Source organism: Helicoverpa zea, chromosome 2 (genome assembly GCF_022581195.2).
Source record: "Helicoverpa zea isolate HzStark_Cry1AcR chromosome 2, ilHelZeax1.1, whole genome shotgun sequence".
Taxonomy (NCBI): domain Eukaryota; kingdom Metazoa; phylum Arthropoda; class Insecta; order Lepidoptera; family Noctuidae; genus Helicoverpa; species Helicoverpa zea.
Window position 1 is genome coordinate 7,872,673 of NC_061453.1, and position 14,885 is coordinate 7,887,557.

Below are 14,885 nucleotides of genomic sequence, written 5' to 3' on the forward strand. Positions count from 1 at the left end.
AACTTATAGGCTTACGGAAACCATAATCTTAAAAGTCAATTGACAGCTATTGTTTCATAATTGGAATTTCAAAAACAAAAGCGTGAACCTATTGATCGCACCTGGATATATTTTTACAAATAAACAAAACAGAATTGATCATTCCATAGAAAAGAGAATCATATTTATCGGAATAGTAAGAATTTGCATCTTTTTCAGTACGTTTTCCGTGTTATTTTGTACAAGTAGATTCAACGAATGAATATGTGGAGTCCCTTTCAGCAACCGTTAGTTGCAGGCTAATTAGGCGTTAATTCCATTCTTCATACGGCACGAACCAGGCAATGCATTATATGGTTAAAGTTAACTTGAATTGCTCGAATAGAACGAGAATGTTAGGCGAGAAGCAGCATCCAACTGAATCCCACAAAAGGACAATGCCAGGGTCTGGGCTCAAAGTTTGCCCAGCAGTGGGAGTAGTTTCAGCTGGTTCCATAGTGCACTCTGAACACGAAATCCAAATATTTTTGAAATCGGTCCCAGAGGTCCCGAAAAAAACCGGTTCAAATGTTCTTCATAGATAGTCACTTAACAAAGCCTGAGCCATTTGCCCAGTAGTGAAAGTGGTCGAAATAGGTTCTTTACTGCACTATTAACATGAAATCCAAATATTTTGGAAATCGGTGCCAGAGGTCCCGAGAAAAACCGGTTCTAATGTTAAACTTGAACAGTCACTTTATGAAGCCCAAGCCATTTGCCCAGTAGTGGGAATGGTTAGAATAGGTTCTTTACTTCACTGTTAATACGAAATCCAAATATTTTGGAAATCGGTCCCAGACGTCACGAGAAAAACCGGTCCTAATGTTCAACTTGAACAGTCACTTTATAAAGCCCAAGCCATTTGCCCAGTAGTGGGAATGGTTAAAATAGGTTCTTTACTTCACTCTTAAGATGGAATCCAAATATTTTTGAAATCGGTTCCAGAGATCCCGAGAAAAACTGGTTCTAATGTTAAACTTGAACAGTCACTTTATTAAGCCCAAGCCATTTGCCCAGAAGTGGGAATGGTTAGAATAGGTTTTTTACTTCACTGTTAATACGAAATCCAAATATTTTGGAAATCGGTCCCAGAGGGCCCGAGAAAAACCGGTCCTAATGTCAAACTTGAACAGTCATTTTATAAAGCCCAAGCCATTTGCCCAGTAGCGGGAATGGTTAGAATAGGTTCTTTACTTCACTGTTAATACGAAATCCAAATATTTTGGAAATCGGTCCCAGAGGTCCCGAGAAAAACCGGTCCTAATGTCAAACTTGAACAGTCACTTTATAAAGCCCAAGCCATTTGCCCAGTAGCGGGAATGGTTAGAATAGGTTCTTTACTTCACTGTTAATACGAAATCCAAATATTTTGGAAATCGGTCCCAGAGGTCCCGAGAAAAACCGGTCCTAATGTTCAACTTGAACAGTCACTTTATAAAGCCCAAGCCATTTGCCCAGTAGTGGGAATGCTTAAAATAGGTTCTTTACTTCACTCTTAAGACGGAATCCAAATATTTTTGAAATCGGTTCCAGAGGTCCCGAGAAAAACCGGTTCTAATGTTAGCCAGCCATTGTTAGCAAGCCATTTTAAGCAGCCGCAAACCTAACAACCTCTTTTCTTGAAATAACATTCAGATAGTTAGTGGTTTCTTTCACTGTTAACAGGATAAAAAAACAGAAATAGACGTTTAAAGGTAATTGTTGTTTCTCTTGCTTTTCAGTCTCTATCTACCACAATCAGACCTAAGTTCGTGTAGCGTCATGCAATTAATATCCGTAACGGCAATGGAAAAATCTTATCAAGACGAATAAAATAAGCTCGAACGGGAGGTAGTAAATAGATACCGTTGAGGAGTTCCCTCGTCTCACTGTCGTCTCCATCGTCAGGTCAGGTCTTAACCTAAACTGTTTTGTGGTGTCGGAGACATATACCAGAATGACAAGTTTTTATTCGATATGTGCTTACAATTTCCGAGAGTTCCCTATTGTTTTAAGGTTTCTATCACCAGACCCTGGACCGAATAACAAAGGAACCATTTGGAAAGTAAATCCTTTCAAATAATAAAATTATTGTTTAAATCGGTTGGTAAACGACGGTGTTATGCACGTACTTACGTAAAAAGAATACAAACGAACTGAGAAACTCCTCCATTTTTTGAAGTCGGTAAAAAAAAATCTCGTTCAATACCTCGTATTTGTCGATTAATATTAAAATGCATTTCAATTAAGGTAATAAAAGTGGAATAGTTAAGAGTTCGTAGCATATTTTTCGTAATATTGAATAAGAGTCAAACCAGTTTTTCTCAGGACTCCTGGGATAGATTTCGAAATATTTCGGTCTGGGACCTATTATAAGCCTATGGAATATAATACACTATGCAGTTACTGTGGGCAACTCTTGAGCCCAACTTCCATACAAAGAATAGCATTGTCCTTTATTGCAATGCAGGTTTTGAATTCAAGCTAGTAGATGTCCAGTATATAGAGGAAGGAGTCCAAAGCATATTTATTCGGTCATTTTCACATTATGATCTAACCTAAGTAATATATTATTCCTAATAACTGTAGTTTTGTTCTTTTGAACCCAAATGTAGTTTTGCTTTTAAACTTAATTTGGGATAAGTAATGCGATTTATATTTTACGTCGCCGTATCATTACCTGAGTAGATCTCCCTAACCTGGAAATGTTTGGCCATTTCGCGCCATCCAATTTGGCTGATGTTTACCAGTGGCCGATTTGGCTCTCGCTCACAGTTCGCTCTTTGTAGGTTTATATTTTTTATTCGGTATTTGATATCGGATTTTTGACTACAGTCCAGAAACTCATTTTATTCAGCTTTTTATCGTATTCGAGAAGCGTGAAGTACGCGAGTTTCTGTAGAAATTACTTATTACGAAAGTAATAATCTGAAAGTATAAATACAAATATATCGTTTTGTATGGTTTAAAAATACGTATATTTATTACTTTCAAAATGATTACATTTGATTATATGGTAAATGCGTACTAAGTTGACAAAGTGCCTTTTCTGTGTCTCTGTGCATGTTGGTGTTTATGTATTTTGGGGCAGTGACATGACTGTGGTTCACCACTTGTTGATCTAGATCATGATGACTCGAATGTAGGTCATTCATAACTGACGGCTTCTGCATTGTCTGTGTACAGTAAACATTGAAACAGCAAATACAACCGGCAACTCTTGTCTAAGTATTGTTTAATTACAACGAGCTTTGTTTTTGCAACAAAGAAAATGAAAAAGGCTTCATTATTATAGTAAACAATTGTCAGCTATTTCATATCTAACTTTGTGTAAGATGGTCGAAAAAAGATGGAGACAGCAATGTTTATTTAACACCACAAGGGTTTAATAGAAGAATATAAAATACCCTCAAACCCCTTTGATTGACACAAATATAACAGGAAGATTGACAGGGATATCTTCATAAATCATCATGTCAGCGGTTCAGAAACAAAAGGGCAGTTGAAAAAAATATCTGACAACAAGGAGTCGTCGGCTAAGAAGCTTTCCCATTTCTTTGTGCCATTCTTGAAGCATATCAAGTTCATTGTTGCCTTATTAAGCCACTATCTCTTAAAGAACGCGCTCCCGGCAGATGCCCGGTTGAGATATCATTATAGCTTTGGTGCGCTCTGGACCATTGCCTTGGAAATATTTTATTATCAGGAAAGAGGCACTTCATATTCGTGGGCGAATGTATTTAGTAAATTGTGTTATCTAAGCATCGCCCGCAGCCTTTACGCAGTTTTAAATAGGTGCTCGCCCCACGCTTAATTTTCCTGGACAGCTAATTTTACCCTTATTTAATAGAAGACCTGCTAAAAATGCCCTTAACCCACGTAACACAGTTTCAACAAAACTGCTTATAGTTGCAGTTGATGCTAAGTAGTGAACTTGTTCTCAGATCGATTAGTAAACAGACTGAAAATATATTTTTTGGATAGAGGTACATATTTCCCTATCATGGTATAGGTACAGGGTGGTTGTTATTTTCATTCTGAGAGAGCTGTTCAGATCTATAGGAGCGCAGATGGAAAAAATTGGATGAGAGCGAATTGTATTGTGTCCGTCTATTTATGATGGATATCTAATAGACGCGAGTGGAGTCGGGCGCCAGAGCTATTGTTAGTACACAGTACTGATGGTTCGAACATCTTTCAAGAGTTTCTTGTAAATCATCTTCGAAGTTTTAATCAAATTAAAATGTTCATATCCGAGTGGCTAGTTGGTTTCTTTGTGAACTTGTTACGCGGCGGTTAGCGTCCTCCGTTTGTTGCGTTTTTTATTTCGATAGTTTTTATAACTAAAAGCTTTTCTTCGTTCTCCTTAACGGTACTTTAGTTGTTGAGAAGGAAGTTCTCCATTATTTTTTCATGCATTTTCTGTCGAGAGTCGTTGGCGTATTGGATGAAATATATTTCTACTCGCCGTTGTCATGGATCAAGAGTTATTGAGTCATCCGCTCATGTAAGTAGGTACCGTAACTATTAACAAGAAGAGTTTCCTGTTAAAACATGAAAAGCGTAGGTAGTAGTAAAACATGTAGGAGTATTACAATAAGTTGGTGAAGAGGTACTGTTTTTTTATGACAAAACTATATTTTCGAGAAACGCACGTATTAAAAAAGTGATGTACTCAGTCATACATAGAACATAAACTAAAAGTATTGACAAAGTAAACGGAAAGGTACGTAATACTTCCTAAAGCAACAAAAGATTATTTTCCGGAAGGTATTCTAACCCTGAGTGAAACAACGACTTTTTTGTATTCAAAATCAGTCTTATAATCACTCAATGTTTATGTAGGTACGCAAGCATAAATCTTATAAATATCTTATATTTTGTAGGTGTTCCTTATAACATATCACGCAAGTATTTTTCCTGGAATTTTTAATGTTGGTTCAAGTGAGCTTTGAGCCACAGAAAAAGGAGAAACCGTTTCCGTCAGATCTGCATTAAATTGCATTTGAAGAGCTAATAAAACTATGCAGATTTAAAGTTGAAATTGAGAAAAGCACACCAACCTGGATTCAGAGAATAAAATAATGAAACTGCCAGATAGACATACCTAATGAAAAACTTTAAGGAGAAAAACTCAAGAAGTTTTTTCTTTTTGCTTAATCTTGGTAGATTTTTAGGATCATTCTTTTGAATAAATAAAGAGAGCGATACATATCTGTCAGGTACAGATGTCCCGATCCAAGACAGTGACGTAGGCATATCGCGTCGCCGTATTGTGTGCCGGGACGGCCTATCGATGTCGCTGCCTATTTTATGTTGACAAATTGGAACGTCGACACAAACCGATAGGACCCCGAAGACAACTGTTTCGCAAAGAAATACACCTCCCGGGATCACGAAATATCGCGACACCCACGATGTGTGATGTGATTTAGGTAAATTAATCGAATTGACAAATCAATGAATTTTTTTTAAGATTTTCGTCAGATGCCCTGTACAAAATAGTTTATCCCACTTTGTATTGATAATATTACGTAGGAGAATAAATCTCATTGCAAGTGTGACCTTTGGCGATGCGCCTTTTCCTTATTTTTTGCTTTCTTAGTAACATAAAACCACGGCCTTTTCTGTATAAAGTGATAAAGTAAAAGGAACTTCCTTCGAGTACCCATCTTTGTAACTACTTTATCAGTATTGTCTAACAATACTTAAGAACTTCTAAACAATAATTCATACGAGAAATTCGATGTTTGTTCTAAGAATAGATCAAGTATATAGGTACCTATTAGACTTACGTGTGATAAAATCGTTTTATTGGATCATAAAATTATATCGGAGATGTAAACCGTGTTACAGGTGGCACTTAATCGCAGGTTGTCGGCAATTCGTTCGTTAAATTGCCGAGCAGTTACTCTCACCATTAATTTTTCTGACGACAGCCATTCGAAGTCATGGCATAAACATCATTCTTCTAAAAGCTTTGAATGTTCCGAGACTTAAAGGATCAAGTGCTTTGAATCGTTTGATAAATGTCTTTACGACGATGAATACTTACCACCATTTTTGTGGAAATCCGGATCTTTGTGAATGCGTGTTCGATAATGAGTTATGAAAGGGCGAGTTAAAAATGGCTCACATTCGGAGATTGAGTACGTTTTCACTGACATGAGTGTGAGTTTTATGATTTTGGTACCCCAATTAGGGTATGAATATAATAATAATATTTTTCTTTCAATCGTATTAAAATATCGAATCAATATATCTTCAAATACAAATGAAGTTGCGATGAAGATTATAATTAAAGTATATTTAATGAACCAACTTAATCACTTTCTAATAACGATCTCGTTGAAGGCAGATAATAGCAGAGATGTTTTGCTCTTTAGAACTTAGCTTCTTTAGATACTTACATATTTTGTCGATAGTCCTTTTCATATCTATATCAATCGTTATTGAAATCAATACAAGAGTTGCGGCAATGTTTGGGTTCAACACGTCTTAGACGTCGTTGACTTCTATTTGAAATATTTTATTCTAAAGCTATTTTATATTAAAACGCTAATGACGTCACATTGTAGGTTTGGTCATAAATCCTTTGAAAGTTACCGTGCAAAGGAAACGAGTGCTGACGTTAAGGTTGGAATAACATTAAGTAGGAAAACGAACAATAAACGTACTTACAAAATAGATTTTTGCACGTACGCCCTGATTTATTATTGTTGTAGCTTTTCGTTAATGCTTTTATTAGGGAAATTATATTTAAAGTAAAACCGCTGTACTAACAGTACATCGACGGGAAGATCAGTCAAGCAAAGTTTTAGTTTACCAACTTTTAATGCGGGCTCAACTTAGTGGCGTATTACGTAGGTTTGATCTAATGTATACCGAAATAACCATGATTTTAACATTGAGTAATTTAAGTTGTTAAATAACTATTTATATTTTAATAACTGATATGTACCTATAAGTGAATGAAAACGCACTGCAAAGTTTGAACTAGAAAACCAGTTTTCAATCTTCGACGATAAAATGAATCAAAGTAATAGAAAAACACGCACAATATTGAATGCGACTCAATAATAGAGATGAGCATGAAGTCGGCATGAGAAATACTCCGTAGTCTGTAGTCGGGCTTCGCAACAAATTGCTCCTATATAAAAACAAAAAGATCAAGTATAAATGTTTCCCGCTTTTATCGTGACTTGGCTCCCGGCAAACTAAGGCTGACTGCACAATGTACCACTGATTCCCTTTTGATAAACGTTGACAGAGATATATAAGAAAATTCTCGTAATCTTTTTGTAAGTTCACATTTTGTTTTGTTTAGAAATTCGTGATTGATACTGGCTTGCATTGATTCAACAATCTCGTGCCTCACGTTTGACTTTATGTTATTTTTTTTATTAAATATTAACTTAGGTGTGGGACAAAGTGTTTATAGGCTCTATGTTGATTTGTTTGTGGGACATAAAACGGATTAACTAGTGCCTACCTTCGGACATTAAATAAACCGTTTGGGAAACTAATAAATTGCCTCAAAGAATGTTAGGTGTTGGCACTGAATTATATTGAGCAACTTAAGTTAATTTATTGGTATAAATAAACGAATAAAGTTACCTAATTCTAACTTGTACGAGCCTAGCATAATATTTTCGTATATTTTTCATTAATCTCTTTAGATTTCTTGTTGGAAGTGGTCTAAAAAGAAACAAACCTTTTTTGATTTCGGTAAAACTGAGATCATTTGAAAACTACTCGAGCGCATCGGTAAACAGAAGCCGTGTAGGTGTGTAAGCAATTCTGTAGTTTTCCCTCCACGCGAGCATTCCCATGTTGACAACTAAGCACTTTTAAATCTATCAGCGAAGATTACTCGAGCGGTTTGCCGCTGCTTTTATCTTGCAATGCGGTGAGGCTTAGTACCGACTTGTGACACATATTCTTTAACTTGTTATTTCTACTTAAGCTATTCGTTAAAAAATATGTTGTATGTGTATTCAGTTGATGGCAATAAGCTTAGCTTATGTTTGATGGCTTTGCAAAACATACATAGGTGCACGTAAATGCTATATCAAGTTAAATATCTAAGTTTGACTTCTTTGCAGAAAATAAAGTTTTTACAAGATACAAACGACTTTTGTCAACAACTGTACATCAAAGCTATGGCGAGGCAACAAATTAGTAGAGCGAAAAGTAACATGTTAAACAAATTGATCGGTGCGTCATAAAAATGGGTGACAGTGCCCACGGGTGCCATGCAACAAGTAGTCGCCAATACCGACTTCATGTTTACCCAACGTTTACTGTTCTCGTAACGTTGCCCGCTGTCCAACTGAATGCAAAAATTATACAAATGACTACTCTGTGGTGCACATAAACATACATTGTCGCCGTAGTTGCGTCCCTCGCTCCGGTAATTCGCACTTTTACCCATCTTTTCGTTGAACTGTAATAAAATTATCATACAAATGTCATAGATGGTGACGCGAGTACTATAACCATATGTTAATGGCGCTAAAGTAGGGGTGAATGGGTAGATGTGCTTTTTATCGATGTCAATGTTTATTCTATTCTTTATTATTGGAGCAGAAGATAGGTACGTATGTCTCAAACAAAATAATATAATACTATTCTCCGTCTGATAAGTTTTTAGTAGTTGAATATTTGATGTTTATTTTAGTTTGAAATAAGTTTTAATGTAGCATAAATATTGTTTCTTATAAGCTGTTATTTTTGTTTTTTCTTTTTGAGTAGGTACCTTAATATTTAATTGTAACGACTTAGTATATACCATCATCGGAATAAAGTGGACTTTTACGAATTGATAAACACTTATTATATCGATAATATTAAGAGTTCTAAATGGTCAATAAAGGCGGTATTTGGCAAATCATAGTGTTTACCGTTTGAGGCTCTCGCGCTATTAATCTCCCGGTGCGGCGTCATCAGCACCCGATCAATCCTAGCCAGACTCATTTATAAAGCAATGAACTGACTAATTTTACCTTTCTTTTTATGCCGGAGCTTAACGTACCTTACAAATGTACCTATTTTTAGACTGAGAAGTCATTTGTTACGCCAGTAATTTTTTGTCCTCGGCTTAATTTGGATTTTGTTCTGACATACTATCAGGTATCAGACGATGTTAGGCAGTTGAGATATCATTTGAACGATTTACAATTAATCGTAATTGAGATAATATTTTTTTTCAATTATCTAGGATTTATTTAATAGAAGTAGTTTAAAATATCGTCAACAGACGCTTCTGATAATGACTTAATAGAATTAAATTTCAATTTTGTCAAATTCTAATATCATTTGAAATATTCCCGACGCCACTGAAAGTCGTAACTAAAAAATACTTTAACCGCTTTCTCTGATTGAAAAAGTAAGCCAAATACAATTATGGACGGTAATATAAAGTTTATTGACTTATTACCCTTTGACAACATTTAGAGATTTTCTAATATATAAAATAAATATGAGACCACATTTTTATACCTGTGTAAATCTATGTACCAAGAGATAGCTCTTACTTGGCTTTTAGTGAAAACCACTCCAACATATGTTCGTAGCCCAGGCGTAGCGGCGTAGCGCCGTAGCCAATTACAAACTTAAAAGGAGTGCTTTATTTATTATTATTCAATTATGTATGTGTAAAAAAAGTTTATTTTAATTGGGGCAAATTGATTAAACATGACTACCGAATACCATTGATTTAACGATGGGCATTTGAAATCTAAGTACAAACCCATTCCACGGTATTTTATTTCACCCACTTCTACGAATGGTCTGAAATACACAGTAAAGTATATTTTGTAAATTATGTACAAAATAATTAATATTTTGTTTTGTATTAGTAATTTTATTTTATATGAAATCTTAAAAAAAGGAAATATATTTACCAATTCAATTATATAACCTGTGTTGGTGTCCACATAAAAGTACGCGAAAATGTCGTCTCCTCATTTCCTTACGAAGCTTTATTCACCAAATTATTTTTTTCCTCATTTTAATTAATTAAAAAGTAGCAATGGAAAATGCGTGCTTTATGTACCTGTTAATTTCCATTTATTCGGGTAACATTTGTAAGGTACTAAGTCATTCTGTATGTTAATGTGAAATTAATATGCACGCCATTGTAATTACAATAAAAGAAACCTGCTGAAAATACAAAGAGGGCCTACTTACGCAATCTCATATTCGAAACATGAGAAAATAATTTCAGCTCGTTCATTAAAAGTCACTAAACAACAAATGATACTATAAATGATCGCTTTGCTTGTCTGATATTGATTTCAAGGTGTTTAATTACATTTTCAGCAACGTCTTAATATTGAGCTGTTATTAATAATTCAATAGATACCTTTCACGAAGTAGATTTTGGTAAAATGAGTTTCTAAATGGCAGTACAAGGGCGATCTTAATGCGGTTCTCGATTGCAAAATAATCCTGCGAAGAGAACGCTCGATCCATATTTATTCCAATAAGCGACATACGATATTCGGTTAACTACAGCGGCGTATTCTCCACGCAACTTTTTACATAACAGCCTTTAAAGTTCCATTTACATAATCGATTTTGGAAACAAGATTCCTAAAGGCCACCCTTAACATCGTTATTATCCCCAAACAGTTTGCACCTTGTAATCCTATCCTAATAAAGCCAATAGTTGGTTAAGTCTAAACCTTTGAGAGCACTCTATTAAAGAACCGGACAGACTCGTTAAGAGTTATTGAATAAATTGCTTCGGGGTGATTAATTGAGCCTTAATTACGATATCGTTTAGCGTCACCTCCGTTCATTACGTGCGAAACAAAGGTGCCTATTGTTAATTTGAAATTGGTTAACAATTATTATCTATTAGCAGTTAGGGATTGTTTGGTGTTGGCAAACGTTGTTATATTTTGAGTATGTTGATATAACGTGATATGTGATGTGTGTATAGGTTCATTAGAGTTGTGGAACTCTTGCTACGCTTCAATAATTCTAAATGTTATCAGCCCTCTTCGGTGCAAAACAAATAAGTAGATAAGTGCTCTCACGTGCCCTCTGTTTTAAGGGTAGCTACAAATAATCGTGCAAAGTATTATGTACTAAAGTAACTTAAAGGTGCCTACATAAATATTACGTGAGTCATAAATAATTCCGGAACGAAAATGTTTGTAAACCATAAGCATCCGGTAAGCTTTGTACAGTCCAGGCATTGCCTCAACCAAATAGTTTTCAAAGCCAAACTTTACGAATATTTAGTTACTAAAATAGTTTTTAAGTCCCTAACAAAATATGAGTAATTTTCAAACTAAATTATTAATTAATTAAAATAGCTAATTAATTTAATAACTACACTGAAAGCTTTTCCTTTTGAAAATTTAAAGTTAACAAAGTCTCGGCGATACTATGGTTCTCTAGTACTTAAATGAATCCATTATGATATTAACTTAAAGGATAAGAAAATAGTCTGTCTGCGTACCTTGCACTCGAAAGTATATGTAAACGCGAGTAGTCAGGACTCGAAGACTCTCAAGGGGCCATCAATCTAAACTGGTGAGGTCAGCTGCGCACCTATCATCAGATTAGTCAGCACAAAACAACCGATTCACTAAGAAGTGCTAATCCTCATCTATGAATTAACTTTTTATATTGGGCCCGCACATACTAATGAGCTCTGTTGGCTCTGAGTTGTATAAGAAAGGTTGATCTTAGTCCACTTTATTTCTTTTACTTCGAATCGAAGGTACCTTGTATCATTAAGGGTATTTATTTTTTCTAGAAGTATTAACCTTTGTATTTGTAAAACGCAACTCGTTTACTAACGGCTACTTACGAACTAAGCATAAAACTAGATTTGTCAAATAAAATAGTTATTTAAAGCAGGTAAATAGCGGAGTATTAAAAACAAATTGATTTCCCGTCCCACTTCTTTGGGTTTACACTCGAGTATAATTACGCGGAGTACCGCGGACGGGACCGCTCTTATTACAAAGTTCAATCAGCTATCCGAAACTACCGAAGCCAGCTTTCGACGAAAAACGGTGTCGAATAAGCCCGAGCTGCCCGCAACACGTAACACTCCTAAATGCTGAATATTTTAACAGGATAAAAAGGGTTAACGGCGATTATAAAAGTATTATTGAGAATATTTCGTGTGAAATGAAAGATTTAGTACGAGTCTATTCATACATCTATTTGCATTCCATAATGTTAGAATAGGCGTTGAATGGGCCTAAAGCTAGGTACAATTATGGATCCTGTTAGGGCACAGCAAAAGAAAATCTTTATTACATATTTTCGACAATAGATCTAGGTAAAAAAGAAATTTACTTTTTAAATTTAATTTAGAAGACTTATTACGTATATTAGCGATATACATAATATGGAATTTTGACGATATACTTATTTGACGTAGGTTACAGAAATGGTTCAATTTATTTTACAAACAAATCAGCATTGAAGCTTTGTGGGACTGAAAACTAAGCCTGTCTCAAGTAACAAAATATTTTATGGTAATAGTAGGATAAAATATTAGATATTTTTTATGTTTCAGCTGTGGGTCAATATGAAATAAATAAGGCAACGTAGTAGTACATTTAAACTAGTGCAGGACGTATATAATCTGTGTACTTTTACCACAGTTAGGGGTAGTTTCGGTTAACTTGAGGATTCCGCAAATGATATAATCAAGATTCAACTGGAAAGTTTTAGATAAACTTTAATACACGGAAGTTAACATATTTCGGGCTGAAGACATCTTCTTCGGGGATCACTTAAACATTTAAACCTCTCTAGAACCAGTTGGGTTGATGGAATTTTAAAATCTAAACGAAAGATTCTCGTCTCACAGAAAGTATTTTATTTGACCTTTCACACTGGACCGGTTAAAGTAATACGAGTGTAAAAATGTCCTTTGTATATGTCAAATAATGGATTACTTATGTTAAATGTCTATAGAAGTATATGTTTTTTGGTGATGGATTAATTCCCGGCGTTCGCAGACATCTATCATTTGTGTTGTTCTTTGTAAAGTAAACGGAGATACAAACAACCTTATTGATATTGTTGTGAATATACAGTTTGCACCGGCTCGCCGTTGATTTTGGTGATAATGCTGATGATGTAGTTTTGTTGTATTTATTCGGAGAAATGTAGACAATTTATTTATGTTACAAGTTAACCATAAACAAAGGCTCGTCTTCGCTTTTTAAGAAACGCATAATTCATATCTATTGCTCCATTTAATTAATTTATATCTGTACGTATATTTTGATTATGACGTGCGTGTATACATTTTCAACAATAGCGTGGGCAACCAATGATATTTCACTCTGATATCAATTCATTTGTCAGACAGGTATAGATTCATTTTGTATTGAACCTAATGATACCTGTGATTTATTGAGTCGAGTATAACAGAAAACAAGCAAGTATACCTAGGTATTTTCGTCGAATTTCAATTACTGCTACGAGATTAGTTATTAGTACGACGTTACAAATGGCGTAGTTGCTACGCACATACTCCGAAAATCTTTGCTACGAAGCCTAAAATTGACTACGATAAACATTTATCAAATGTTAAACATCGCTTTAATATAATATTTTGAAAGTGTGTCACACACAGCAATCCGCTTTACACGTCTCTGTTTTACATAAACAAACATGTGTTTATTAAGAATCTGTTATTTCTGTTCCTCATTTTAAAGAGCTTGTCGCTGACAGACGCGTATCATTCCAGCTGAGGATGGGTGCATGTACACACGTAATGAAGAAAGCGTGTCTCACTAACACATTATTGCAATTAGTACCATTTCGTAATAAAAGTTTTATCTTGCAACATTACACGTGCAAAGACAGTTCGTATATAATTATGCGTGTGACACAGCTACACACTTGTTTTAATATATTTTCAAAGGCTTACGTCGTCGGAAGGTTAGGCCCTTGTTACACATCATATTGACGTTTTCTTCGAATCACATTAGACTTGACGATGTTATATTAGATTTTGAAGTTTGGTTATTATGGGGATGTAATTAAATGTTGTATGACCCTTACGAAGATTAGGAAGATACCCTTTGTGGTAATGTAAGGTTGTTTGTCATTGTAATCTAATGAACACATACAGCATAGGTTTACTGTAAATTAAACAAATCATTCCAACTGACCTACAAGTTATGTGCTTTGTGATTAGTGCGTTCATTTGTTTAATTACAATGATAAATTACTATTACAGTGTACTGAACATATTTTTATCCTAAACTGCAAAGTTAGAATGATTCACAAAAATATTAGATCTAAAATTAACTACAGGTAATTACAATTTCTTATCCTAACTACTATATTTTTAGAGTAAGCAGGCCACAACATTAGGAGTAATCAAGGCAGAACACGTCAGCAAAATTAATGTGCCGACTCATTCGATTAAAACTCCAGTTAATCAATCAAACGCAGGCAAAAGGTGCGTAAGGTAACCTGGTCTTCAGCCTTCTATACTTTATCTAAAGTACTTGAAGCTTGTAATATGTCTTCTTAACATTGTTATCGAAAGGTTGAAAGTTATACTATTTCTTAAAGGAAGATAAGGAAAACCTTTTTGTAAGATTGTGGCGGCACGTAAATCTCAGTTGTATTTCTAGAGAAGGTATGGCACGTGTTATTATGATAAGCCAGGTGCTGTAGGTAGATAGTGTAGGCGCTGTCTTTTTGCCAGCTATGTTTAAATTTCATCTCATTCGTGGCTGATGTTCTGACATACAAAACCTCAGCGGTTCTGATTGTGAAAGTTTCACTCATTATTTTTGTTCTTAGCATTAACATACTCAAGTATTACCTGCGCTTTAATACGTAATACAGTGCAGGTTCGGGCAGATTAGTTGCTAACATAAATAATCAAG

General features: G+C 34.9%; 1 protein-coding gene across 3 annotated transcripts in view; it reads left to right on the forward strand.

Moving 5' to 3' along the window:
* The window catches only part of LOC124643442 (diuretic hormone 45), a 42,629-nt gene that overhangs the window by 7,922 nt on the left and 19,822 nt on the right, over positions 1 to 14,885 (forward strand). The gene's annotated exons all lie outside the window — the stretch shown is intronic.